The sequence below is a fragment of the Leucopleurus acutus genome (genome assembly GCF_964270905.1).
Source record: "Leucopleurus acutus genome assembly, chromosome: 5".
Taxonomy (NCBI): Eukaryota; Metazoa; Chordata; class Mammalia; order Artiodactyla; family Delphinidae; genus Leucopleurus; species Leucopleurus acutus.
The window spans coordinates 74,250,286-74,272,904 of NC_139147.1; the positions used below are offsets into that span (position 1 = coordinate 74,250,286).

The following is a 22,619-nucleotide window of genomic DNA, read 5'->3' on the forward strand; positions in this document are numbered from 1 at the left end:
TCGGGCGAGCCTAGCAGGTTGTTAAATGCAATTTATAGTTTTTGGTTTGTTTTTGGAGGGGGGAGTCTGCTGTTAAGGAATGAAAGGTACCTGGATTGCGAGCCAGGATCTGACCTCCTCTCCATCATTCTAGTACAAGCTACCTCTGTGACCTTGACTCTGCGCAAGTTAAGCTAGGCCCTTCACTGCGACTCAGTTTCCCTGTTCATAAAATGGGGATTTGGACTATGATCTGGTCTGCACGGCCAGGATGGCAAATTCCACCTCCTCCCGCCAAAAAAATGAAGTCCTCCATTAGGAACATCCCCTCCTCAACAGCCGGCTCCTCTGTAGTGCCCTCCCTCACCCTTTTTTTTCTCCTCCTGCCTGGGGGGACGGGACCAAACGGGAGGAGGTGGGCGGGGCCGCCCCTCGCCCCGCCCACCACGCCCCTCCCCTCCCGACTTCCCCTCTGCGCCCCTCCGCCTTCGGCGCTGGATGAGGCAATCACGTGACCTCACATCCGGCTCGGGAGTCCCGAGCTCGCCGCGCGCGCTCACCCGCAGCCTGCCGGCTCTCCCCGCAGCGTGATCCAGGCGCCACCGCGGAGGGGAGGGGGGGTTCGCTACGTCGGTGGCGGCGGAAGGCCGTTTCGGAGTGCAGAACGCCCCCCTCCCCTGCCTACCTCCCCCTGCTGCCCGCCCTTGTTCTCGCCCTGCTCCGGCTACACGCCGCCGCCGCGGGCGCAGAGGAGGAGAGCGCGGACGCTCCTGCGCCCGCCTCGGCCCGGGCCCCGCCGCGGCTCCTCCCTCCCCTCACCCCGAGCCGCAGCGTGCGGCGGCGGCGGCGGCGCCTCGAGCTCGAGCGACCCGCGGCCGCCAGCGCCGGCCGAGGGCGATGGGGCTGGGCTGAGGCGAGGCGGCGGCGGCGGCGGCGGCGGCGGCGGCGACAGCGGTGGGCCCCGGCCCTGCGCGGCCCCTCGGCTGCTCCGGCCGGGAGGCCGCCGAGGAGACGGCGCGGCGGTGCCGGGTGAGTGGCCCCAGCTCCCCCGAGGCGTCGGAGGGCTGGTTGAGCAGGGCGTGGAGCCGGTGGGAGGTTGGAGGAGGTGAATGGTATTGTCGGGGGTGGCGGGTACCAGGTGAGCTCGTGGTCGGCCTCCTCGAGCCGGAATTGGGCATCACTTCTCGGGGAAGGTGTGTGTGGGGTGGGGAGAGGAGCGTTAAGACTGCGGAATGTCTGTCTGGGACAGGTGAGGCGCGGAGGAGGGCACCACGTTGTGGGTGTGAAGGCCTGGTTGGGACACGCCGCTTGGGGGGAAGGCGAGTGTGTTGGGTTTGAGAGTGAGATGGTGGTCCAGCCCTTTCAGAAAGTACGGGAGACGGTGAGATCGAAGGTAGGGGTATTGGCAGGGCGCTTGATGGGTTTGTGCGGGTGCTGACTGAGGAATCTTCATTTCGTCCTTAGCCACGGAGTAGTGGAGCTCCTGGCCAGTCACCGCATTAAGCTAAGTGAGGCCCAGAGAGGAAAAGTGACTTATGACTTGCTTAAGGCCTCTCACTTTGACTCTAGAAAAACCCGGGGCCCTTTCTCCAGTACCTCCATGGCCGCTCTCTTTAGAGCCTTTCCTTCTCCCCACATCATTCGCAAAGTTAGGTTCTGGTGGATATGTGACCTCTTTTTTTTTTTGCGGGGGGCGGGGGGAGGGGGAGCGGAGGGAATCTGGCTGGGGATTGACAGTAGTAATTCAGAGCTTCCCAGTTTGGAAAGCTTTTGTGACAGGTGTTTATCATTTCCTCTTCCCACAGATCTGACAGAAACATCCTTGGATCTTGGTGTCTGGACATAGGAGGTATGAATCACTCAGATAATTAACTACTTTTTCATCAGTGTTTTAGAGCTATATTGAATGGTTACATTAGTGCAAAATGAATGGGTATGGAGTTGTAAACCTAGAAACAGAAACCTATGTTTCCTACATGATTCCATACGAAATGAGTAGAACGTTTATGTATGTAATGACTATTTTAGATCTATGAATCAGGAAGTTAGAATTTTTAAAAATCTAAGAAATGCAGGGACGTTTAAGATAATTGCAAAATGAATACTTTTCTAAAGACTTCGTTGCTAAAGTGAAGGTGTTCTGATTTGATTGTCTTTTGAAGGGCGATTACTTAGTTAAAAATGCTCTACCGGGCTTCCCTGGTGGCGCAGTGGTTGAGAGTACGCCTGCCGATGCAGGGGACACGGGTTCGTGCCCTGGTCCGGGAAGATCCCACATGCTGTGGAGCAGCTGGGCCCGTGAGCTGTGGCCGCTGAGCCTGCGCGTCTGGAGCCTGTGCTCCTCAACAGGAGAGGCCACAACAGTGAGAGGCCCGTGTACCACAGAAAAAAAAAAAAAAAAAGCTCTACCTTTGCTTAGAATTCAGCCTTTTAGTACCAAGGCACATTTATTAATTTTGTTTCACTGGAATATATGTGGTATTCTTTTCTTAGGAGGATTGTTGCTTTGCTGAATAGGCTACAGTTGCCAAAATAAATGTATGCGGGCATGCCATTCTGGTTTAGCGACCCTTTTTAAAAGCAAGTCAGTTCCTGGAAGTTGCTTGAAATAGTAAGCCTATTATTAATAATTGTTAAGAAAGTTTACCTTTGCTGCTATCCTTGTTTTTGCATTATCCACCATTAAAGCAGATGAGGATGAGACGGCTAAGTGAGATTTTTGAACATTATTAGAACAGCAAAGCCTGTTTTTGGTCAGGGGATTGGATAGGAAGAACGTTGACATTGGTTGGTTGCGTTATTTCCTAAGTAGTACAATTACAAAAAAATAAAAATATTAAGTAGCAATAAAGTTGACAGGCTTCACTTTGACTCTGTGTTCAAATTATGTAGTAAGAGGGCAGAGTTCTTCGTCCAGGCTGACCAGGAAGCTTTATTTGGGGTAGCTTTGGTTGTTAAAGTTTTAATTTACAATTGATTTGAGATAAATAGGATAAATTCCTATATAGATAGGAAAATAGTTTCACAGTAGTTAAAACAAAACTCTATAACCTGAATGTCTAAACAGTATTTTCTGATGAGTTTTCTACTTGGTTCTGCTTATTAGTTATTGGAGCTAAAATCCTTCTGTTGGTTTAGTTAGCCCTAAATAGTTATTTCATTTAGGTAACATCAGTTTCCCATCTGTTGTATTTCGAGTATGGATTCTTATGTGGATAATAATGTGTGTTTGCTGCTACAGAATATCGTAGTAGAAGAAGCATGAACTTGGGAATCAGACCTGAGTTTGATCTGACTTTCTTAACTAGCTATCGACTTTGACCAGTGCTGATAGTTATTGAGTAAGCTTACTGTATACTATGCTTTGAATTAAACATGATGTGAATTGTCTCATATAAACCCCATTTTACAGATGGGGAAACTGAGGTTCAGAGATGTTAAGTTGCTGAAAGTCACATGCAGCTAATCCGGTAAACCTAGAAATAGAAACCTCTATGTCACATACAGTAACAGAGCTAGGATTCTGGCTGTGTTGAAAGTCCCTTATACTGTTGCTCAACTTCCCTGTTCTGCTTTTTCTTTCTTTTTTTTTTTTAATTAACAAAGGAGAATACTAGTACTTACGTCAGAGAGTTTTGAGGATTAGCTGAGAGCATATGTAAAGAAAGGAGCACTCTTCCTGGCACATAGTAAATATTCCTTTCCCCCTTCCATTCCATATACTGAATCAGGGCTGTGCTTGTTTAGCATGGTGGTTTTGTAACCACTGTGAATATAAGGTTTTAAATGTGACTATACTTTATTGCTGAAATGGATAGCAGTCCTAGGAAGTGGGCAATGATGAATGATAATGGGGCATGCTGTGGAGTTTTGTCTTTAGTTTTTGTATTTTTTCCCACTGGTCTAGGTGATGGTGGAAATAGGAACTTCATGCTTGTGAATGACAATGAGGTGGTGGTTGTAGTTTCTAAAATCTTAGAAGACAGAAGTAGAATTTCAAAATGATATTGATTACTTGGTTCATCTAAAGCTGGCTTTTGTTCACTGGTATACTGGGTAACCTAAGCAGGGGACCTTGTGAACAGACCCTAAGTTGAATAGGAGTTAGCAGCTTATCACTAACTAGACAACATTCTTAAAACAACTCACAGTGGTATGCTAAAGGAAGATAATCTAGTGTCTGATGTCTACCTGGTCCATAACCAGAAGGTTTGTTCCAGTGATGGAATGTGTTCTGAATGTGCTGTATAGCTCATCTGGTTAAATCTGGATCTAAGAGTTAGCTGATGGGATTTAGTCTTTGGTTTTAGAACATAGTTTTTCTGTGTGAAATGAAGCCAACTGGCCTGTTGGAGAGAGTAAATCTGTAGTCATCAAAACCGTATTCTAATTAACCCACTTAACTAGTCCAGGTAACAAGCAAGAAGCAAGGAAATTATCATTACAGTCTTACTTTAATGTTGTTGATCTTCATATTTTGAGAGTAGAGAAATGAGAGAGGATCAGGATTGGGCTACATATTTTAAGATTTAGGTTAAAAAGTAAAAGGTTCTAGGCTTATTTAATCTGGAGAAAAGTATGTATCAATTACAAGGTAGAATGTCCTGAAGTTAATGGTAACTAGTAATTATAAAAATTGAGTTAAAAACATTAAAAACATATTAGATTAAAAATAGAGGTAATGTGAAATGTTATGAATAAATGGTAACTGGAAAAAACGATCACTGTTATAATGGTGAGTTGAAAATGATTTTTTGGTCCTCAGTAAGAAGGGAGAAAAGTGGAATGAAGGAAAGGGAGAGTTGTCCAAATAATCAAATATCTGAGACAGAGGAAAGTTGAGGATGAGGATTGCTGAAGAGTTTCCAGAGAGCTATCCCAACACCAGGCCTCGTAATATCTTCAACCCACAGGCTTGTATTGGGGCCTTTGCTAGGTCTGAGATTGTAAAATATTAACTCAAATAGCAAACTTTGAGACTGTCCAAATTAAAAAAGGACTTATGTACCTTATGTATGTGTCTCCCCAAGGGAAGGGTCCACATAGATTTATGAAAATGGAGCTTCTCAGAGGCACGTATCTTTGAAGTTACAGGTGAAAATGCATCTTTTATCTTATCACCAAAGGCCACTAATGCTAGTATGAGCTGGGAATGCAGGAAGAAATTAGTACCCTGTGTTTGAAGTCTGTTTTTTTGTATGTAAGATGGGGTGAATGAAGTGAGTTGTAATTAATCTTTTTTTTTTGTAATTAATCTCTTAATCAAAATTTCTCTCTTGTTGACTCTTTCACTTACTCGCTGTGGATCTTGCTTTTAAATAACCCGTTGAGGGAATTCCCTGGAGGTCCGGTGGTTAGGACTCTGAGCTTCCACTGCCCGGGGCCCGGGTTCGATCCCTGGTCGGGGAACTAAGATCCCACAAGCAGCACAGCGCGTCCAAAAAAAAATATATATATCCAATGACACTCAGATACTAGTTAGATTAGGAGCATAATTTCCAGGAAAGGTGAGTTAACTGTAAAGTAGAATTTCTTGATTACATGATGTGGAACACGCTGATATCTATATAATCTTTCTCAGAAATTATTAATAAAATTTATTTGTATCTGTTGTTGGGTGATGAGGTGAAAGACAGGTCTGCCTCAGTGATAGCAAGCTAGATTAATTGACTGCTATTTTTTTGTTTTTTTTTAATTTTTTCACAAAGGAGTTTATGAGTTGGACATTGAAATAAGGAGGTATGAGATTGGAAAATAATAATGCTGAGTGGTTGTAGGTTATTTAGACTAGCCCCTTCTTTTTATAGAAAAGGAAACTGATGTCTGGAGAGGTAAGTGACAGCATGTTGGTAAAGGAGAAGCTTTCTATTAGTTGGGTGTTCTTTTCACCCTTGTCTTTAGTTTGTACTCTGTAGTAATGGCACATCTCAAAACTCAATGTATGTTTTGTGGGGTGTTTTTTTTTTTTCTTATTGAGAACCAACTTTAAAGGATTGATTTTGATCACTTGACAGACTTCTATTACATTTTTAGTTTATTTTAAAATAAGTCATGGAACAGTTCCCACATGTGTCTAGCATGGCTTCTTTACAGCATCCCTATTGCTCTCTTTTTCCTATTTGTAAAGTAGGATGAAAAATATGTTAGTAACTTACTTTGATATATAAAAGACAAGTATTTTGGTTCCTAATTCTTTCTGATCTAAACAGCTGAGTAAAATGAAATCCCCTTTTATGTAGGGGCTTTGGGCCTACATTCTCATTTAAGATAAAAATCCTGTGAAGTCAAAATTACCCATGAAAAAGTCATTTAGGAAGGCACCAGTTTGAAAACTGGTTAACTGGCATATGGTTTTTCAATTCTCACAGCTAGTTTTTTCTTCAGCTATTAGTATAGGTTACTTTTTTCTGGAATCATAATCGGTTATGTGCTTTGGATTGACCAAGGAACACCAGATTTAGTCTCCGTTGCATGCTCACTCTGGGACAAGGATGTGAGGGCAAGCGTCCTGCCGCCATTATTTAGAGTATTTTTCTCTCTTGTTTTTCTTTTTTCTTGCAGCACAGATAGTTGAATTGTAATTAAATCCATATGTGGTGTGATTCCACAGTGTGAATAATGGAGAAAGAAATTAGGTGTTTAGGAAAATCTGCTATTTCCCTAGGGTTATACTGGCTGTTTTATACCACACGAAAAACCTAGCATAATTAAAGGGCTAAGTAATAAAGTTGGGATTATTGGGGCACTCTTGGTACTTTTTATAATTCTAGATGGATATTCAGCTACTATCAGTGTTTTTTGTTTTTGTTTGTTTTGTTTTTTTTGTTTTGGCTGTGTTGTGTCTTTGTTGCTGCTCGCCGGCTCTCTCTAGTTGCCGCGAGTGGGGGCTATTCTTTGTTGCGGTGCGCAGGCTTCTCATTGCGGTGGCTTCTCTTGTTGTGGAGCATGGGCTCTAGGCGCGCGGGCTTCAGAAGTTGTGGCACATGGGCTTAGTTGCTTCGTGACATGTGGGATCTTCCTGGACCAGGGCTTGAACCCGTGTCCCCTGTATTGGCAGGTGGATTCTTAACCACTACGCCACCAGGGAAGCCCTGACTATCAGTGTTTTTAAGAGTTAATGTCTCCTTACTGCTAGCAAGATTTGCCTTATTTAAAAACAACTCTGTAAGTTGTTAATGTTTTCCATGAAATTTAAAGTATTTGAACTTAAATATCACTCTGGGGATAGCACAGTAAGAAAACACCAGTCATTAAAGAAATGTTATGGTGACTAAAGATTTAACAGTCCTATGCCCTGGGAGAGGGCATGTGTATTGGTTAAAATGTGGCCTCAGAGCCATATACAAGTGATTTTGAATTCTAGCCTCATCACTTACTAGCTCTGTAGTCCCTTAACCCTATTTAGCTTCTTCATTGGCTGAATGGAGGTAATAAAACATAGAGAATTGTGAGGATAAGAGGCTCAGTAATTGGTAAATTACTATTATTTATTAGTTTAATAACATTTAACATATTCAAAACAAGTCACACTGTGTGTATCTGTGTGTCGTGAGAGAGTGTGTGTGTGGGTTGTGATTGAGGATTGCTTTTTCTAAACTGGAGCAGCAGGCAATAATGACATACTGTTTAATTCCGGCTTTTATAGCAAAAATACCATGATTTTGCATCTTTGGTAGTGACATCCTATAAAGCTCAAGATGTTAATTTCATGGGTCTCTAATGTACATTTGATGTATATTTTTATCTTGATGTTTCTGGGTGTGTTTGCAGTCTCTTTTTCCCCCATCCTCTGTGTTAATGTTACCTGTTGTCTCTCTCCCTGGCTGCATTATAAAATTTAAAAATATGTTTATTTAATAGGATTTTATGTTTCCTTTTTTTTTTTTTTTTTTTTTTTTTGCGGTATGCGGGCCTCTCACTGTTGTTGCCTCTCCCGTTGCGGAGCATGGGCTCCGGACGCGCAGGGTCAGCGGCCATGGCTCACGGGCCCAGCCGCTCCGCGGCATGTGGGATCTTCCCAGACCGGGGCACAAACCCGTGTCCCCTGCATTGGCAGGTGGACTCTCAACCACTGCGCCACCAGGGAAGCCCTATTTTCCCTTATTTTCATTTAGAAATTCTGGTTAGTGAAATGTGTCTACATCTTTTCTTTAAAAAGAAGTCTTGAAATTTTGTTTTACTTCTCTGGCCTTTGGATTGATTAGATGTAGTCACTGGTTCTTTGTAGACCAAATATTTTTTCCTTATTGTTTTCCCAAGCACCTGAGATGGAGTTCTTACTTACATGCTAATTATCCTAATATAATTCAGTTTACTAAGTGAAATGTAAAGTACTGCAGGCAAGTAACCTGAGTAGCACTTAATTATTTGAAACACTAGTCTAGCAAATTGTTAGTTAAAATAGATTTTTATTCCATGGGTCCTATATAAAAATATACTTTTTATAGTTATCACCACTGTCTTAGAGTTAGTTGTTGAATAATTTTGAGCTAATCTACAGTTATTTTCTGTTCAGTTTTTGGTGAGAAGAGTAGAAAAACTGCTTAATTTTGTCAGGTTCAAAAGCATCTTAATGTGTGTTTTCTCAAAATCCTTTCTAATCTCTGGTGCAGCCCATACCTTTCCCCATGTTACTTTAAAAGTTGTGCCAATTACCAATTGTTGTAGTGCGTAAGAGTTGTGAGTTTTATAGGCAGTAAGGAAGGAGGCTGGGTTAGGGCCTCTTAGTTGAGCCCTAAGATTGTGTTGGCACATCTAACTATTGGATACTTTTTTAGTTCCTGTCTGTGCCAAGCACAGGGCTAGATGCTGGGTATATGTTGATGAGTGAGTTCTGCCTTCTTGGAGGTAAACAGTCTAGCAAGGGAACACAGAACTGCTGCTTTGCACACCATTCACATTGTATTCTTTGGGAATGTGGCCTCTTGGCACGTCCTTGGGTCTCTTTCAGTTGAGAAAAGTTCAGAATCTCCATCACGTACAAGTTAATCCATATCTTTATCAAACAAGATCTTTCATCATAACTTGATTCTGTTCCATCTTTTTCAGCTCCATTTTCAGCCATTCCCCAGAGGCCATCCTGTGCTCCAGCTAGTTCAAGTAACTTGTATTCCTAACATTTTCTGGGATTTCTCACCTTAGCACTTATGCATATGGTAATTCCTCTACTTGGATTCCATCTCTCTCTTATTTCCCCTTTTTACTGCTTGTTTGCTTGATGAACTTCACACCCGTCAGGTCTTAGATCAAGGGAGAGTTCTTCTCTGAAGACTTTTGTCCCTTGCCTGCCTCTTCCTCCCTCCCTGTGCCTCTCCGTGCTCCCAGTGCTCGCATGATACTTACTTTACTGCAGTGTGCAACCGCTTTGATAGGTTTGTTTACTTGTCTAGCCTAGGTTTGGCTTCTTGAGGTTAGAAATTTAATCTTTGTAATCTCCAGCATTTAGCACGTACTTGGCACGTGTAGACAATGACATTGTAACAAATGATTTTTTATGAAATAGGAAGTAGTGATAAACCATACTGATTCTTTCTAGAATGCTAATTTAATAATTACAGATTTATTTTGAAATATTAAGGGTACTTGGGCAACATCTTGGTTTTCTCAATTAATTTGCCTTTTCCTAAATCAAACAATGGTCTAGGGTTGGATTTTAAGATATTACTTGGTTAGAATAGAGGAATTGTTTTTTTTGTTTGTTTGTTTGTTTTTGCGGTACGTGGGCCTCTCACTGTTGTGGCTTCTTCCGTTGCGGAGGCTCCGGACGCGCAGGCTCAGCGGCCATGGCTCACATGGCTCATGGCTCCGCGGCATGTGGGATCTTCCCGTACCGGGGCACAAACCTGTGTCCCCTGCATCGGCAGGTGGACTCTCAACCACTGTGCCACCAGGGAAGCCCTAGAGGCACTGTTTTAAGTTCATTGGTGACCGTGTTGGTGAGACTTTCTGTCCATAATAATGAAAAACTGACCGTCACTGGTCTCTAAAGCAAATAAAACTTTTCAACCCAAAAAGAATGGGTGATCCGTAGGATTGCCATAGCACCAGCTCCATCTGTCTCTGCTAGTAGTGCCCACGGCTGCTCCTGGGAAGCAGGGAGACTCAGTCAGGAGGACTCCCAGATTTTTATGGGCCAGCCTCTCTGAGTGGTAGAACTGTAATGCCCACTCCCTGTATCTCCTTCATGCTTAAAGAAAAAATATTTTGGGGACTTCCCTGGCTGTCCAGTGGTTAGGACTCCACGCTTCCACTGCAGGGGGGCACGGGTTCAACCCCTGGTCAGGGAACTAAGATCCTGCATGCTTCATGGTGCGGCCCAAAATAAATAACTAAATAAATTGTTGCCTAGAGATTCATCTTGGATTTGCCAGCTTTGAGAAGCTGTAACCCATTTATGTATTAACTTCTGAACAGAATAACTCTTGATGAACTGGACGAGGAAGTAGTTGATACTGATGAGCATAGTCTTGTGGCGGCGGTTGTATAGAGTTAGGTGAGGTCACTAAGGACCTGGGGAGAGGGTATGGGGAGAGTCAGGAAAGCGAAAGGGGCATAAGGATGAGATGTGGGAGTGGGGCAAAAACAAAATTTACTTTGTTGTGAAATTTTGCCCAGAAAAAGGAAAGATTTTACCCCTTCCTCACACTCACCTCCTGTCTTGCCCTGTCTGATTCAGTCAGCTATGTTGCTGGGTGCTGGCCTGCTTCCCAACTTTAAGTCTGTTTTTAGTCTGTAAGCCCAATATTGTGAGACAAGTGCTGACTGCTCTGACACGTGTAGAGGAGGGACAGAGGTGGGACAAGTCTGCTGCGGGGTGGAAGGGACAATCAAAGCTTAGTAGAGAAAATAACTGACCAGGGGCTGGAAGGACTCGCAGGAGCTCTTCAGCCAGCCTAAATTAGGGAACGGCATTCTTAGCAGAAGGAACGATGTATGTAAAAGAATGGAATCAGGAATCAGTAGGGCTCTTTGAAGAACTGCAAGTTGTGTTCTGTATAGATGGGATGTAAGGTTTGTAGGAGGTGAATAATAACCTTTGATGAATGGAAGGTGGTGTTGACAACTAGGCAGGGCCAGGTTCTGAAGGATTTTATGTCTCCCAGTTAGTTGTGACTTTGTCCTTGGAGCCCAGTTGGGTCTCTCTTTTGCACCCGTTTCCCATGGTAGGCAAACACATAATAGTATCGTGTGTTGTAAGACTTTCCAAAGTCTTGCTGGTAAGAGGGCTACTTAACTTTGTTTAATGCAGTACTTTTCTTCAATTTATATGAGCAGTCAATGCCTTTAAAGTTTTTTTATTTTGGGGCTTCCCTGGTGACGCAGTGGTTGGGAGTCCGCCTGCTGATGCAGGGGACGCGGGTTCGTGCCCCGGTCCGGGAGAATCCCACGTGCTGCGAAGCGGCTGGGCTCGTGAGCCATGGCTGCTGGGCCTGCACGTCTGGGGCCTGTGCTCCGCGGCGGGAGAGGCCACGGCGGTGAGAGGCCCACGTACCGCCAAAAAAAAAAATTATTTTGGAGGGACTTGTACCAGTTGGGAAATGATGCTGCAGACAATAGGAAGCCCTTGAAATTTTAAGCAGAGAGAAACGATCACATCAGGTTCGTATATTGATTAGAATGAGGGAGACTGGAGAGGGGATCAGGACCCAAGGTGAGGCATGCCAGTGCAGGTAGGGTGGGGTGAGGTGGGTTTGAGAAAGGTAGGAATGATAAGACTTAGTGCCCAGATGGATGTAGAAGGTGTGGGATAGGAAGGAGTCTAGGATGACTTCCAATTTCCTAGCATGGCTTTTTAGGCAAGTCCTATTCGTTAAAGGAGTAGAGGGAATTGGTAGTGGCAGCAGCAGGTGAGAGGGCAGGTTTTTGGAAGAAAGTTGAAACAAGCCATTTGAATTTAGCTGTCTGCAAACATGGACTGTAGATGTTTGAATCCGTGGGTCTGGAACTCCTGAGAGAGCAGTGCTGACAATACTGATTGGTGGTTGCCACTGTAGATGGGCCAGTGGTGCCACCCTTTGCCCATGATATTGTTAGAGAGGAGCATGGAGGAATTAATAGTTAAGAAGTAGGCAGAGGAAGTAGAGGCTTGGGGAATATTAATAATTAAGAAATGGACAGAGGAGGTAGAGGCTTGGTAACCTGGCTACCTGCCTCAACACCCAGGCTAGTGTTATATGAAGTAGATCAGCAGCATTGTGAGAGGTAAAAAGGTCATTTGCGGGCTGTCTTAGGAACCTACGCTGTTTTCCGTATGAAAGCGTGTATTTCAAGTACACGCTGCTTTCAAATGAAGTTGTGGAAAATGGATGGTGCTGTCTACATTAATTTGTTGGCAAGGCTTTTCGGTATAAAGTCACCCCGTGCTTGACTTTCTAGGGAAGGTGAAAAATGCTAATCTTAGTTAAGTGAAGATTATTTTTTTTCCTGTTTTTAAAAGACAGTATTGATTGAAAACTGGTAAATGATAATATTTTGTAAACTAAAAATCCCTTTTCAAATGTCAGTCACTATTATTACGGTTGACATAGTACCCAAATACATTGATTTTTTTTTAAATCCTGAATAGTGGATTATAGAATGACCATAGGAAATGGAGGAAGTTTAGATTTCTGTGATGGTTGTACCATGAGTAAGGCCATTATCCTCTTCAGTAGTAACTTAAAGTTCTGTATTATTGAAATATTTGCTGAATGAAAATGTTAAGGCCTTTATACTTCCTTTCTATGCTGAATCAGCATGAGTAGGTTTCAAATTGGGGAAAAGGAGTAAAGTGGAAAAAAATTCACGTAACTGAAAAAAGTTGATCCAAGTGCCTATCAGTTGTAAGTGGAAATTTGCAGGATTGTACTTTTTGTACAGAATGGTTTCCTGGTGATTTTGTGCTTCTTTGAGGTTGAGCCTTTATAATGTTTGGAAAAATGAAATGTGAACCATACTGTAGTATAGATCATGAGTAAAACTAATTTTGTTTTTTTGTAAGCATAATACAATAATCCTGAAGTGACATATGCTGAGTTAGTGAAGAAAAATTATTTTGGAGTTTGTTGTTATAAGAAAAATGAACATATCTGTAGTCTATGTGTGACTCCTTAACATACTGAAGATTTAGAAGTATAATTCTCCGGAAAGTTCTTCTGTTCTTCCTTTTTCCTTCTCTACCTTTCCCTATCCCCCCACCCCTTCTGATCCTAGTTCTTCCTTTCCACTCTGCTGCTCTATTTTGATACTTTTCTGTGCAAATGATTACTTCTTGTTTCAGTATGCAACTACAGTGTAATCTTTTTGAATATTTTTAATAATCAATTTAAACTCAGCATTGTACTGCCAATAATGCACTTTACTCAACTGAAATGACAATGCTATAACCAGTTGACACCAACTTTGAGTGTGTGCATGCATTGATCACTGCGTCACCATGGTTACCTGTCAACTGCAGCAGTAAGATTTCATCTATAAGTTATATACCAATTTTAACTATGCTAAAATGTGGAAAATACGAGTCTTAGAATTAAGAATGTTTAAATTTCAAAGACCATCTTTTAAATTGCTGATTGAAATGTCAAACAAGTTATTAGGGATTGGATTAATAGCATTACATTTTAGAAGAAATAGTCACTAATTTGCATTAAAGTGGAAGAAACATTCATGTATATATTGCTTAACAAAAACCCTTACCTTACCTCTGAAAAGTGTAACTTTTTTTTAGTTGAAGTATAGTTGATATACAATATTATATGTTACAGATGTACAATATGGTGATTCAATATAGTGATTATACTTCATTTATAGTTATTATAAAACATTGGCTATATTCCCCATGTTATACAATATACCCTTGTAACTTACTTTATACGTAATAATTTGTACCTCTTAATCCCTTACCCCTAAACGTGTAACTTTTAGTTTGGGGACTTAGGCACAAACAAACAATTTGGTTTATTTATACAGTTGTTATTAGAACTCTTTTTTAAAATTAATTAATTAATTAATTAGGCTGCGTTGGGTCTTAGTTGCAGCACATGGGATCTTTGTTGCGGTGCACGGGCTTTTTGTTGTGGCACGTGGGTTGCAGAGCGCACAGCCTCAGTAGTTGTGGCACATGGGCTCTCTAGTTGTGGCTCGTGGGCTTAGTTGCCCTGCGGCATGTGGGATCTTAGTTCCCCGACCAGGGTTGACCAGGGATCGAAACCCGTGTCCCCTGCATTGGAAGGTGAATTCTTAACCACTGGACCTTGTTACTAGAACTCTTGATTTGTCAATTCTTATTGTATTAAATGCCCATGGCACACAATTTCTTTTGTGCGTGTTTTAAAATACTCTCATTTGTTTCAGGTAGGCTTGTTTGTTTGTAGGTACCCACTTTCACCCCTAAAGAAAAATAAAAAGCACAAAACATTTATAGTCTATTTCATAAGTCTAACAATGCAGAGAGGAATTTGAAGAAACTGTTATAGTAGTAACATACATGTATAGGTACATGTGACATGGATTTCTAATTGGGATTGTTGGATCAAAGTATGTAGGAAGTTTAAATTTTTGTATACTGTCAGTTGGTTTTCCAAAAAGCTAGTACAGATGCACTCTTAACAGCAGTATATAAAGGTGCTCTTTTTTGTGTGTGTGTGCCAATTTAATAGGCAAATAATGTTTTATCACGTAATTTCATACTTTACCTCATCTTGTTTTCTAATAGGATCATGTGCTCTTTAATTGTTACTGTTTTCCCCCTCCCTGGTTCTATAGCATTGTAAGATCAGATGATTGTGAATTTGGCAGTAATCTTTATAAAGGGAATAATATACCTGCCTTTCCCTCCCATTATCATGTTTTATGTTTATTGCCATGTCTTATTTTTCCATTGAGACACATGAAATAGAAGTTCTATTATAGGCAACTCCTACTTTCTCTTATTAGTATTTCCATTGGTACTAAAAAAAACTATATAAAATTTCTTACCTTTAATCATTCTTGATCAGTGATTGCCTTGCTAAGGCTTGTGAAAACTGTCAGCCTCTTTTCTTACCAATGTTGGAACGTCACCTAGTGGTGAAAGAGTGCAAGAGAAGGCTATATACACAGGCGATACTTGTGTAGCTCAGAAGCTTTCATGGTTGGAGTAAATCATGAGTTATTGGGTTGGCCAAAAAGTTCGTACGGGTTTTTTGTAAAATGTTACAGAAAAACCCAAACAAACTTTTTGGCCAACCCAGTATTCCAGCCGTCTCATTTTAGTGGAGAAGTTGAAACCAAGATGGGTGAAGGAACTTGCAAAATAGTTCGTGTTGAATTAATTGACATTTAAGAACAAATTGAAGCTGATTCTTGAGTTGTGTACTCTTTTCATTTGTTTTTGTTTTGTTTTTTTGTATTTTGGGATAAAGTTGTATATCTCCTACTGTTCCTAATATAGTAGTGAATATGTCATATATGCTCACTTAATACTTATAGTTGAATTAGTTTGATAAAATAATTTAGAATTTGCTGTTGCTTATGCTGTATCACTGGCTAGTACTTTTCCTCAGTGGAGCCAAAATATGGAGGAGACAGAAAAATAAAAATAGCTAACTGTAGCTTTCTTGAAATATGCTTGTTAAAGGAGCCTTCAAAATGGTACTTTACCTTGTCTGGGGTAAAATAACAATAAGAGTGCAGCCAGGCAAAGAGAGTGGAATGGTCTGATAGAGACCATCTGGAGGGTCCTACAAGTTCAGGCCCACAGTTGGCCACGTGTGGTAGAATTAGAATTCTGTACATATGCTCAGTCTTCTTCCTTTACTTTCTTCTTTAACTATTTAAAAATATTATTGCACATAGATGGTGAAAGCATTCAAAGAGCACGAAAGTCTCCCTCATTCCCATCCTGACACACTGTTACCCCTGATAGTTACGTCACCAATTTACAGCTATATTCATCCTTTGGTTGTCTTAGGGGTGGGTGCCAGTTTTCTTTTGAGGCCTTTTTGGTTCTGCCAGTTTTGAATATTCACTCTTTAGGACTGGTCTTATCATAGTGAGCCTTTCTACTGCTTTCAGTTGTCTGCTGTAGCATTTTTCATAATAGATGGTAAGATTTTGAAATCAATCTAGCAATTATAATACTTTCATAACTCTCAGTCCTTGAGTATGGAGTTTTAGAAAGTCACATACATGAGGAAGGTTTAAGGGGAAGTATAAAAGTTTTAAGTTCAAAATAACTTGAATAAATGAAAAAAATCTCTCATTCATATTAAGTAGACAAACTTAATTATGCTGTATATAAATTATATATTTTACTCATTTCCTTTTTTTAATAATGAGAATAAAGCATAGATACCATTTGTCAGTCCAAAGGTACCTTCTCCCAGTTTTTACTGATTAAATACTATACAGTTGACTGTAATACTCAAAGCCATTATTTTGTCTAATGATAGTCTTACCACATGGGGTTTCTCTGAATAAATGGGTTGATTTCTTTCTTTAAATAGCGTATATAATAAAAGTGATAAAAATGTGTGCATGTATGTTATAGTGTAGGTTAGGTTATGACTCTTAATGTTCTTGAATTGACCCTGACAGAAAATTGCATTATCTTTCCTAATTATAACTTATTTTGTTACAGCTATCACATTGTTTTATAACTTACAAAAAAAATAATTTTACAAAGACTGCATTTTACAAATGTAAATACAGTTTTAGTTTGGTGTATATTGGATACAATGGTCTTCCTTAAGCCTAAACACAGAAACAAAAGCATGTATTATAAGAGAAAGTTCAAGATGGGAAGTGATAAAATGGGTATTGAGTAGAGCTTTGTTAAGATTTAGCTGGTATCCTCGTAAAATTTCCATGTATTCATTAAATTATATTATGTCATTCTTATTGTTAGGAGCTGACTTGAAGTGTTAAGTTTTGCCCTCATAAAGTTGTCACAATTTGGTTACTGTTGTTGGGAGATTGAGATTTTGTCATTCTTTTTACACAAATATTTGTATAGATACTAAAATTAAGGTTGGACAGTGAGTAGAGTTAGGATTTTATATTAATAGGGCATATTTCAGTTGTAAAGGTAGAACGCTTTTGAATTGCAGAAAGTCATCTTAATTGCTGTGGATGCTACAAATTTGACAATGAAATAATATTGATTGAAATATTGATGAAATAATACAGAATGCTGGCTTTGCTGTTTATACTTCAGAATCTTTGAAACACCCTTTGCTTTGTGGTTCTGAAAGGTGTGTTTATCAAATCTTTATTTAACATGTATAGGTATGTTTAATTCTCAGGAAAAAACCTAGAACTACAAAATAAAGTGGGATGATTCATTTTGTTTTTCAACAATACAAGGTGGCCCAAAAGTTTTAGTGCAGTTTTAATTTTTAAAACTTAAGAAGTTCATGTTCCAAACTTACAAAAAATATCATTTGAGAATTTTTAATACTTATTTAGTTTTGCAAATATTGAATAGTACATTTTTAATTTAATTTTGTGTGTGTGTGTGTGTGTGGTACGCGGGCCTCTCACTGCTGTGGCCTCTTCCCTTGCGGAGCACAGGCTCCGGACGCGCAGGCTCAGCGGCCACGGCTCACGGGCCCAGCCGCTCCGCGGCATGTGGGATCTTCCCGGACCAGGGCACGAACCCGTGTCCCCTGCATTGGCAGGCGGACTCTCAACCACTGCGCCACCAGGGAAGCCCTAATTTTATTTTTTTAACTTCAGTTTCCCTGAAGTTGGCAAATACCAACAGAAGTAAAAAATTAAATTAAAAATATTTATTCAGAATTTGCTTGAAAAAAAAAATTTGCTTGAGGTTTTACTTGAGTGGCAGATCATTCATTCCCTAATTCACCTCATAAAATTACCTACTTTGGAAATCTAAGCACATACATTGAGTATCCTCAAAGAAAACCCTCCACATATAATACTATAATATTGTTACAGCTCGTGCGAAACTCAGGTTTGAAGCAAAGATGCCTTAGGTGTGGGGATTCTATGCTTGTTAAGTCCAGCTCATCTTGTTTTAGGAAATGAGATCTGACTCTTAACCCTAGGTTTAAGACTGTACCTTAAATGGTTCTTAGTAATTACATAATATGAAAAAATGAGTTAAGTTTCACAAAAATTAGCATTAGATTTTGTGTGATTTATTCCTGATAGCTTCACTTTGTCCAGTGCTGCTGTTTTTACTCACACAAAAAAATCAGGTTCATTGTAAATGCAAGGAAGGGTTTGGTTAAGCACAATAGCCTATAAGCTGCTTGCTATTTAGATAACATCAAGGCTCAGTCATGCACCGTGGAATTGGGACTTCAGTATGCTAGCTAGATATGATTTATTCAAGTAATAGGAGCTCTGCAGTGACAGTCAGATGGCAGAAGGTATGTCTTCTGAAAACCCATTTAAAATTGGAGCATTAAAAAATCCTAAATTTTAATGTCTTAGTCATTTTGAAAACAGTTCAAAAAGAACCCAAACAAGTATGTGGCAGAAAATTGTCATTTGAATGGATTTTTATGCTTAGTTTCATTTTATTTTTGTTATTAAGAGCCGGCTTTTGAAAGCTCTGCTAATATCAACAGTTGGAAGGAATGATGATACAGTGCTATTGGTAAGAAAAATTTCTTTGTTTTTTATGATCTAGAAATTGACTTGATTAAAAAGCACATGCCCTCAAGCAAACCACCGGAAGTTATACTTCTGTAAGTTAAATGGATTTTAGAAGTTTGATATTAATGTTTTAAATATCTAATTGGGTAAATGGTAGGATAGTATTTAATATGTATTTTCATCTTGATAAGTAATATATTTTGAAATATGTTATATAGATTTTTATCTTCATGATGTCATAAAAATGTTAAGGGCTTTCTATATATGTACATGTTTTTAAAATTTATACATTTATGATATGTATATGTTTTAAATGTAAGCTGTTGCAGTTGTCTCACTGGGTTTTACTAAAAGTTTATGTGACGAGTGAATTCTTAGTAATTTCCTATGAAGTATAATATGTTTATAGAGAACAATAATTGGTGACTTTTAGAGCAACTTTTAATTTGAATTACTTAGATTATTTTTAACATTTCATCTTTGGTAAAGTTTGGTAAGACTTAAGAACTTTGCCTTAAAAAGTAGAACTTTGCCTCAAAAAGTAAGTTAAATTTCAGAGAAATAACACTTATAAAAAGAGTAATGAGATAATACGGTCAAGAATTGTATTTAGAAAAGTATGAACATAGATTGTTGTAGGCAGTGCACCATGTGTAATGGCTCATTTAAAAATAATTTGAGTATTTTTTTTGTTGTGGTCAGTTTTTACCTGTAGAAGATGAAATGAAAATATAGTTATCTTGGACTAATTTGAACTCTGTCAAGAGATATTTGGGGAAAAGATTTTAAATAGTTATGAGCATATGGAATTAAGGAAAACATTGAATTTTAATGATAGTTCTTTTTCTAAAATTATGAAAAGCATGCTTATTTATCTGCAAATATATTCTACATTGAAAACTTAGAATTTACAGAAGTGGGGAAGTACATCTATATTTCTAGGCAATGGATGAAAGACAAGAGTGAAGAAGAGTTAGATTCAAAACCCAGGGGTAAGAGTTTATGGATAATACCTGAACATAATAGGTTGAGTCAATAGATTTGGGACTCAGAGTCCTCAAGATTCATATCCCTTTGTGCCAGGAATGACTATCCTCTGAAAATTTTCTTTTATTTTCACTTCAGATGGGTGAATTTTTTTTTTTAATTCAAGTATATTGATTTACAGTGTTGGGTTAATTTCTGCTGTATAAAAAGTGATTCAATTGTGTGTGTGTGTGTGTGTGTGTGTATATATATATATACACACATTCTTTTTCATATTTTTTCCATTTTGGTTTATCACAGGGTATTGAATATAGTTCCCTGTGCTATACAGTAGGACCTTGTTTATCCATTCTATATATGATAGTTTGCATCTGCTAATCCCAAACTCCCAATCCATCCCTCCCACACACCCTCTCCCCCTTGGCAACCACAAGTCCATTCACTGTGTCTCTGAATCTGTTTCATAGATAAGTTCATTTGTGCCATATTTTAGCAAATGGATGGCTTTTATTTATTTAAGAAAACTTTTCCATTATGGACAATTTATACATATTAAAGAGTAGAAAGATGAGTATAATGAACTCTCATGGACCATCACTCAGCTTTTTTTTTTTTTCATTTTAATTTTTTTTCATCACTCAGCTTTTAAGTCAGCTTTAGCAGTTATCAACTCACAGCCATCCCCTGACTGATAAAGATTTTTTTTTTAAGTTTTTTTATTGGGAAGTAAGTTCAAACCTGCAGAAAAGTTAGTTTGTTTGTATAAAGTTGCTTGTTGGTTCCTTGATTATCCTTCTGATATCTGCATAATCTATAGCGATGTCTCCTGTTCTATTCCTGATATTGATAATTTGTGCCCCCCCCTTTGAGTTTAACTAGAAATGATCAATTTTATTAATGTCAAAGAACCAGATTTTGGTTTCATTGATTTTTTCATCATTTTTCTGTTTTTTAAAATTTCATTTATTTATTTTCTGAGTTTTAGTCTTTCCCTTAAGTGCCTACACTGGGTATAACTTGCTGTTCTTTTTCTACTTTCTTAAGAGCATTGTAAGAGTGTACTTTCATTTCTCCATGTTCTTTGTGCTTTTGCTGTGTATAGTTACCCACTTAGTTACCATTTCTGGTGCTCATCAATCCTTTGTGGAGATCCTTATTACCATCGGTTATCTTTTTTTCCCCCATCTGAGGAATTCTCTTAACAATTTTTTTTTTTTTAAATAGTGTAGGTTCACTGCTGGTGAATTTTTCCCAGCTTTTGTATCTGAAAAAGACTTTTATTTCACCTTTGATTTGGGAAGATATTTTTGCTGGGTATAGAATTCTCAGAATAGTTTCTTTTTCTCAGTACTTCAGAGATGTTGCCCTGCTGTCTTTTCGCCTGCATTGTTTTTAAGCAAGAAATTTAATGTCATTTTTATTTATTTTCCTTTGTATGTGACATGTCTTTTTTCTCTGGCTTCTTTCTATATATATATATATATACACACACACACACACACACATATATATATACATATACACACACACATATATATATATACATGTATATATATACGTGTGTGTGTGTGTGTGTGTGTATATATATATATATATATATATATATATATATATATATATATATAACTCATTTTTCATCATGGGTTTTGATGATGGTATGCCTTGGTTTAATTTCTTATGTTCTTTGGTTAGTGTTAGTTGGACTTCTTGGATCCGTGGGTTTATAGTTTTTCATCTAATCTGGAAATTTTGGGGCCATTATAGAATTACATATTTTTTATTCCCTCCTGCCTTACATGTATATCAGGGTGCTTGAGATTGTCCCACAGCTTACTGATGCTGTTATGTTAGCTTTTTTTCCCCTCTAGTCTTTTTTCTCTCCATTTTTCATTTTGGATATTTCTATTACTATGTCTTCAAGTTCATTGATTATTTTTGTGTAATATCGAATCTGCTGTTAATCCCATCTAGTGTGTTTTTCATGTCAGACATTGTACTTTTTATTTTATGTTTGATTTGGTTCTTTTTTATATTTTTCATGTCTCTGCTTCACATGATCAGTCTTTCCTCTTGCTTTTTGAACATATGAACTATAGTGGGGACAGTGTCAGGGCAGAGTTCCTTTGCAGTCATTTTAATGTCCTTGTCTACCAGTTCTATTATCTCTGTCAGTTCTAGGTCCTCTTCTGTCCTTTGATTTTTCTCATTGTGGGTCATATTTTCTTGCTTCTTTGCAAGCCTGTTAAGTTTTTTTGTTTTTATTTATTTATTTATTTATTGCGGTACGTGGGCCTCTCACTGTTGTGGCCTCTCCCGTTGCGGAGCACAGGCTCTGGACGCACAGGCTCAGCAGCCATGGCTCACAGGCCCAACTGCTCCGCGGCATGTGGGATCTTCCCGGACCGGGGCATGAACCCGTGTCCCCTGCATCAGCAGGCGGACTCTCAACCACTGCGCCACCAGGGAAGCCCAAGCCTGTTAAGTTTTAATTGGATATCAGACATTGTAACTGGATATTTTGTATTCCTGTAAATCTCCTTGGACTGTGTTCTGTGAAGCAGTTAAGTTACTTGGAAACAATTTTATTCTTTCAAGTCTTAAAAGTTTTGTTAGGCAGGAACAGAGTAGCTTTTAGTTTCAGGTTAATTTGAACCCACTACTGAAGCAAAACCCTCTGAGTACTCCGCCTGATTTCATGCAGCTAATGAGGTTTTCCCACTGATTGGTGGGAACAGGTACTCTTCCCAGCCCTGTGTGAGCCCTGATGCATTTTTCCCCTTAAACCTTTTGGGTGGATTTTCCCCTGGTCTTGGTAGTTTCCTCACACACAAGTGCTGATCAGTATTCAGCTGAAGACTTGAGAAGGGACCACTTTGCAGATTTTCAGTGTTCCTTCTCTGTACATACCTCTTCTCTGGTAATCTGCCCTGCAAACCCAGTCACTTTGGTGCCTCCCCAGACTCCCAGCTTCATCTCTTCAACTCAGGAAGATTGCTGGGCTCCCCCTGGGTTTCCTGTCCTACATTTTTTTTTTTTTTTTTTGCATCCTGTAAATTATTCAGTTTGTAAAC

At 39.4% G+C, this 22,619-nt stretch overlaps 1 protein-coding gene across 5 annotated transcripts in view; it reads left to right on the forward strand.

The window, feature by feature from the left end:
• The first annotated feature begins 938 nt into the window (after positions 1-938).
• ATP13A3 (ATPase 13A3) overlaps positions 939-22,619 on the forward strand; it is an 80,349-nt gene continuing 58,668 nt past the window's right edge. For 2 of the 5 annotated variants that reach the window (XM_082840047.1, XM_082840050.1), the window contains exons 1-3: positions 939-1,008; positions 1,785-1,828; positions 18,596-18,653. The gene's annotated coding sequence lies outside the window, so the exon portion shown is untranslated. Of the gene's footprint in view, positions 1,009-1,784; positions 1,829-18,499; positions 18,563-18,595; positions 18,654-22,619 lie in introns of those variants that run through there. The other 3 variants (XM_082840046.1, XM_082840049.1, XM_082840048.1) reach the window with 2 other exon arrangements.